General features: G+C 32.6%; 1 long non-coding RNA gene across 1 annotated transcript; it reads left to right on the top strand.

Annotated features, from left to right (window-relative positions):
• Nucleotides 1-1,463: 1,463 nt before the first annotated feature.
• LOC128206865 (uncharacterized) lies at nt 1,464-3,652 on the top strand. The gene is made up of 4 exons (XR_008256605.1): nt 1,464-1,634; nt 2,015-2,074; nt 2,426-2,495; nt 2,791-3,652. It is a non-coding gene; the product is annotated as an uncharacterized LOC128206865 (long non-coding RNA).
• The last annotated feature ends 3,761 nt before the right edge of the window (nt 3,653-7,413 follow it).

Here is a 7,413-nt window from a genome sequence, read left to right as displayed (position 1 = left end):
AACCATGCGTTCTTTTTTGCAAGGCAAACTGTTAGTGTTGTGGGTGTGAAAAAGACATTCAAAGACGTGTGAATGAATAATTGTCTTTAATTTGTTAATGTTATTTAGAGTTGATTGAAGAAGATTTGAGTAATATAAACAACGTAAGTATATATATTAAATCGTTTCTAAAAGTGGGTACCATTTGTTTTAAACGTGTTGCGTTTTTTAAAAATGCCTTTTACATTTTAACCATTAATTTGTTATCTATGTGGTATACTTTGCTCCAGAATAATTATTAATTATTATTTTTGACAATTAGTGTTTTATCTAAACATAATTAGGAAATAATGTTTGTTTTATAGATATGAATTGCAAACAAGATACAACTTGATAGTTCAAATGCATTTTAAAAAGAGTAAAACAATATATACGTAATAAAAAAAGTGAAATAATATTCTGTTTGAGGTGCGAAGAGATAATTGGTATTAATCTCTAAGTGTGAGAATTAGCGGTTGGGAAAGTCGGAACAAACCTTGTAGACGTATTTATAAGCTTGTAAACACAAAGTGTCACAATTTCAACGCCTGATACCTCTGTGGAATGTGACAATTCGCCATAAAACCGTCTGTCTAAAATCACCGTTTAAGCCAGTATGGTTTTGCATACGTATTCGATATAAGATTAATAATAGTTTTTTTTCATCCTTATATATACCTGATTTGAATATAAATAACTGAATTTCATAAAATTTATAACTTATATCGAGAGCGTTACAGGGACATCAACGCCAGGATCATGGATGAGTGGGACTCATACGATTCGCATAAGGTCACCTGCGAGGAGTTCCTGAAAAATGTTGGTGCCATCTACGGCGGGCGATAGGTGTTTGGTCAAGACTGATGTTAGACAATGGACATGTCATTATACATAATATTAGCAACATAGTTATGTATAATATATAAAGATTATTTAAAAAAAATGAAGTTTAAACATTTCTTCTTCAACTCTATTTCGTCTTATAAAAATATCTCGTGAATAAATCTTTACATGTTTTCAAGTGTACAGATATTTTCTTTAAATCTATTTTTATCTATATCTTTGTATGCATGTATATAGCTTTGTCTCTTAAAATAAAAAAATGAAATTACATGTTTTTTACTTATATTTAGAAATAAAATAAAAATATGTTTTCAAGTGTACAGATATTTTCTTTAAATCTAATTTTTATCTTTACCTTTGTATGCATGTACAAAGCTTTGTCTATTAAAAAGAATAAAATGAAATTACATGTTTTTTACTTAAACAATAAATTTAGATATAAAAAATAAAATAAAATTAAGGGCCGAAACGTCTACGGGATGGGGACGATTTGGTAAGGGGCCGAAAAGGTAACCGTTTGAGCTAGGGGCCGATTTGGTAAGGGGCCGATTTGTCTGGTAGCCAAGTAAACCATGAAACTGTTGACTGCGACAATTTCAACTAGTTTTATTTCCGGATAGCCCTTTAAGCTCCCGTTTTAGTATAATATAACTCTTTTAAGGATTATAACTTGCACTTCCAATATTTCGACATGGACAAAACAGCCTCAAGTCAACGTTGTAAGTGCTCCGTCACCATGATGTGTCACTGTGGTACGAAAGGATTGGGATCAAGTATGCTAACTGTAAAAGATATATGATTTTACTTTGACGTTTGAAATATCAAAGAGGAATATTTGAATGTTATTTTATGTATGTTTGGTTCATAATGGTACTTTGTCAAGTGTTTGTGGTTATAAATGACTGATGCATAACATTCTTAATGCAATGTCAGATTCTAATTGAGAGAATTGCTTCCATTTGTCCAAATTTTATTTTCATCAATTGTGGCAATGAAAGCAGATCAGATATCATGCACAGTAAAGATTTTCCTTTTCTTTTTGTAATATATCTTGAAGAATATCAAACACTGTGGGAACTGAAAGGTTTTATACAAAGACTTACAGTCATAGTTGATAATGACAAAGTATTGCATTATTCAAATATAATTTCAGGTTATGCGGATTGTTGAGAGCAATATGATGAGGGAAGGCAGGAAAGAGTCTTATTGTCTGGTAATGTTAACAAGAAATGTTTAAAACACCTTTTTTAATCATGATTTCCATTATGATATCATGTGTATTGTGATCCTAGAATTGGACCTTTTTCTTTATTGGATTTTTAGGAATATTTAACTGCTTCAGACTTTGAAATAATATCATGACAGTAAAGCAAACCACAAAGTATGTTTTAATATATTTTGCCTAATACTATCGTACAGGCCATCCATATAGTATACTTTTGTTGTAAAAAAAACTTCTTAATATTTGCACAATAGGTAATAATAAGACTTTGATTTTTTGAAGGTGATCAACAAAAGAAATATTTTTCATAGAATTGTCTTTTATATTATGATTTAATTGCAGTATGTACTCAAAATGGTGTTCGAGAGGTGGCGAATAAGGATTTGCTTGCAGCATTGAAGAACGATAATATGTATGTGGTATTTGTTTTCTTCTAAATATGTGAATACTGTGTTAAACTTTAAATTATGCCATGAAATAATTAAGTGTCATGTATTCCAATTTCAATTTGCCAGTATTACTATATCATAATCCTAAAAGATCCTTTACAACTAAACTTTATGCAAAAATGTTTTTTATACATTTGAAATTCTTGTAATTTCCTGCTAACAGCATTTATTCCTGTATTGCATATAAACTGATAAATGCCCTGATCTTTGATAAATGGGGATGCTTTTAATCTATATCTTTATTATTTATTTTTTCAGGCAAAGAACAAAAAGAAAGGTTCTCTTAACATACATGTAGAAAGTAAAGAAAAAATGAAGTTCACACTACAGCTGACAATCTGGATGTGTTTCCTTTGTTATTTGAACATTATTTATTTTAACTTACATAACAAGTATGCACTACAATAATGAATATCTATATTAATAGTAATGATATTCCATTAAACATGGATATGGAAAAAATATTCTTTGACAATGCAAGATAAGATAAATCCAGACATAGTCAGAGTCTTCAGTTAACTTGGATGTGTTCCATTTGTTTCATCCACATACTTGAAATTTGTCTTGTAACTACATGTATTTTTATGATGTTAAGTGGTGAGTAATCAACCTTTATCATAACATTTTCTTATTTGGGGATAGTATGTATTTATGTTGACACTATGTGTACCTTCATTCTCTTCATTTTTCTGTTCAAAACAAGACCAAATGTGTCATTTTAGTTTAACCATTTTAAACTGTATTTATTATACTCTTCATTGAATACCCATTCGTATATTATCAAACATTTTAACAAATTTAAATCATTTTAGTTTAACCATTTTAAACTGTATTTATTATACTCTTCATTGAATACCCATTCGTATATTATCAAACATTTTAACAAATTTAAATGTGTTTGTTATTTTGATTATATTGTATTGGTGTCATAGGGTACATGTACATGTCCATTCCTAGCCTTCAAGATAAAACAGATATATTCTTTGTTGTAAAATGTGTTCTTTATGCATAAACATGTAGAGTGGCTACAGAGAACTCAACATTTTTCTTACAAAATGCAGGTTTCCCTGCATGTGATTGCTACATTCAGTGTACCTCATGTTATATAATACATTGTATATGATCAATAAAACAGATTAAGAACCAAAGCTGTTGCTAAATACTTTTTAAAAGCTCTATATGTACAAGACAATACTGAGGCTGTATAGACACCAATGTTTGTCCTAACTTGAAGATGTATAGATTCCAATGATTGCCTTGAGTTTAGGCTGTATAGATTCCAGTGTTTGTCTTAAGCTGAGGCTGCATACATTCTAATGTTTGCCTTCAGTTGAGGCTGTATAGATTCTAATGTTTGCTTTCAGTTAAGGCTGTATAAATTCCAATGTATGTGTTCAGTTGAGGCTGTAAAGATTCCAATGTTTGTCTTAAGCTGAGGCTGTATAGATTCTAATGTTTGTCTTCAGTTGAGGCTGTATAGATTCTAATGTTTGCTTTCAGTTAAGGCTGTATAGATTCCAATGTTTATCTTAATTTAAGGCTGTATAGATTCTAATGTTTGCTTTCATTTACGGCTGTATAGATTCCAATGTATGTCTTCAGTTGAGGCTGTATAGATTCCAATGTTTGTCTTAAGCTGAGGCTGTATAGATTCTACTGTTTGTCTTCATTTGAGGCTGTATAGATTCCAATTTTTTACTTAAGCTGAGGCTGTATAGATTCTACTGTTTGTCTTCAGTTGAGGCTGTATAGATTCCAATGTATGTCTTCAGTTGAGGCTCTATAGATTATAATGTTTGTCTTCAGTTGAGGCTGTATAGATTCTAATGTTTGCTTTCAGTTAAGGCTGTATAGATTCCAATTTTTGACTTAAGCTGAGGCTGTATAGATTCTACTGTTTGTCTTCAGTTGAGGCTGTATAGATTCCAATGTATGTCTTCAGTTGAGGCTGTATAGATTATAATGTTTGTCTTCAGTTGAGGCTGTATAGATTCTAATGTTTGCTTTCAGTTAAGGCTGTATAGATTCCAATTTTTGACTTAAGCTGAGGCTGTATAGATTCTAATGTTTGTCTTCAGTTGAGGCTGTATAGATTCCAATGTATGTCTTCAGTTGAGGCTCTATAGATTATAATGTTTGTCTTCAGTTGAGGCTGTATAGATTCTAATGTTTGCTTTCAGTTAAGGCTGTATAGATTCCAATTTTTGACTTAAGCTGAGGCTGTATAGATTCTACTGTTTGTCTTCAGTTGAGGCTGTATAGATTCCAATGTATGTCTTCAGTTGAGGCTGTATAGATTCTAATGTTTGCCCTCAGTTGAGGCTGTATAGATTCCTATGTATGTCTTCATTTGAGGCTGTATTGATTCCAATTTTTGACTTAAGCTGAGGCTGTATAGATTCTACTGTTTGTCTTCAGTTGAGGCTGTATAGATTCCAATGTATGTCTTCAGTTGAGGCTCTATAGATTATAATGTTTGTCTTCAGTTGAGGCTGTATAGATTCTAATGTTTGCTTTCAGTTAAGGCTGTATAGATTCCAATTTTTGACTTAAGCTGAGGCTGTATAGATGCTACTGTTTGTCTTCAGTTGAGGCTGTATAGATTCCAATGTATGTCTTCAGTTGAGGCTCTATAGATTATAATGTTTGTCTTCAGTTAAGGCTGTATAGATTCTAATGTTTATCTTAAGTTGAGGCTGTATAGATTCCAATGTTTGTCTTAAACTGAGGCTGTATAGATCCTAATGTTTGTCTTCAGTTGAGGCTGTATAGATTATAATGTTTGTCTTCAGTTGAGGCTGTATAGATTCTAATGTTTGCTTTCAGTTAAGGCTGTATAGATTCCAATGTTTATCTTAAGTTAAGGCTGTATAGATTCTAATGTTTGCTTTCAGTTAAGGCTGTATAGATTCTAATGTTTATCTTAAGTTGAGGCTGTATAGATTCCAATGTTTGTCTTAAGCTGAGGCTGTATAGATTCTAATGTTTATCTTAAGTTGAGGCTGTATAGATTCCAATGTTTGTCTTAAGCTGAGGCTGTATAGATCCTAATGTTTGTCTTCAGTTGAGGCTGTTCAACGTCCAATGTTTGTCCCTACTTGAAGCTGTATAGATTCTAATGTTTATCTTAAGTTGAGGCTGTATAGATTCCAATGTTTGTCTTAAGCTGAGGCTGTATAGATTCTAATGCTTGTCTTCAGTTGGGGCTGTATAACGTTCAATGTTTGTCCAAATTTTAGGCTTAATTGAATCCAAGATCTCTCAAATTTGAAACTGTTTAGATTCCAATATCTGTCTTAATATGAAGCTGTATACAGTCCAATGTTAGTGCTACGTTGGAGTTGAAAAGACTCCATTGTCTGTCCTACGGTATAGCTGTATAGATTCCGATGTCGATCGAACTTGGGAACAGTGAGATGTAATTGTTTATTTCCTTGCAAAGTATTTATTTTATTTAAAATTGTCATCTTTTGTCTTAATTATTATCTGAAATCTCAAAAAAGTGATAAAGGAATTTTCATATATTTTACGACATTTCAATGGGGGTGTATAGATTCCAGTGGTCAGACCGTGAGCGTGTATAGAATATAACGTCGACCTTTAACACAGGTTGGTAGCAGTCAACACAATTTTATAATTTAATTGTGAGGTTACAGATCACTTGTAATCAAAATGTTTTGCATCTTGATAATTTATTCGGATTTAGGGGAGGGCCGTTTTCTAATGTTGTAAAAACTTGTGGCCCAACCCTTTTGCTTTTGACAAAGTAAAATATGTCATACTTTTCATGTTACTTAGATTTATCTTTTGTCTGTTTTCTTTTGCATGCATTGTCAAAAAGTGTACAATTATGAAGCAATCAAATACGATTAAATCAAATTCGCGTTTTCAACATCGGAGTATCGTACTGTCGTGTTTTCATCATCGTACTGTCGCGTTTTCGCCATCTTACTATCGCGTTTTCATCATCGTACTATCGCGTCTTCATCAACGTACTGTCGTATTTCATCATCGTACTATCGCGTTTTCATCATCGTAATTTCGCGTTTTCATCATCGTGCTGTCGCGTTTTCATCCTCACACTGTCGCGTTTCACCATCGTAGTTTCGCGATTTCGCATTTTCATCATCGTACCTTCGAGTTTCGCGTTTCAGATCAATACATTCACAGGCGATGGCCCGAGCGGCATTCCGTAAACTCTCGCAAATCTACCCCAAAATATTTGTATTTGACTTGGATAAATCGAAATATACACATCGAATGGCATAAAAGGGCATGGAAATTTATTTAAAATTTTGTTCTTAACACCATAGGCAATCAGAGACTGTACCAGGATCGTATCCAAGACCAGACATTGGCCAACACCTTCTTTTCAAGAACTGTGAATGACTGTAACCTCCTGCCAACTAAAGTGATATCAGTTCTACGCTGGATGCTGTAAAGGCTCTTGATTGAGCAGCCAGTAACCTAAACGCAATTGCTACGCAATATCATATTGTAAGTTCAAGAAGAAGAAGAAGAAGAAGAAGAAGAAGTTGTGACATATATGACCTGAATGACGTTGGGGTTAATAAATTAATACAATCATTAAATAATTAACCACGCGTGCAACAGATCGGTTTCTGAATATCGTAATATTTATAGGAGTATTTACAATTAGACCCACTGAACTGGGGTGTTTTAATGTACAAAATCATTGCAAAAAAGTATGCGCTCGACTGGTTTAACAATGATACCTAAACTTTATCTAGGCGGCTGCAGACGCTCAAAGTGGTTACAGTTTAAGCTGCACGTACATGGAGGATACTGGTTTGGTCGACCTAGATTTTTAAGTAAGTTTTACACGTTTTTTTTTAGAAAATGAATACATGTAATGGAATA

Source organism: Mya arenaria, chromosome 10 (genome assembly GCF_026914265.1).
Source record: "Mya arenaria isolate MELC-2E11 chromosome 10, ASM2691426v1".
Lineage (NCBI taxonomy): Eukaryota > Metazoa > Mollusca > Bivalvia > Myida > Myidae > Mya > Mya arenaria.
This window is presented reverse-complemented; position numbering and strand designations above follow the sequence as displayed.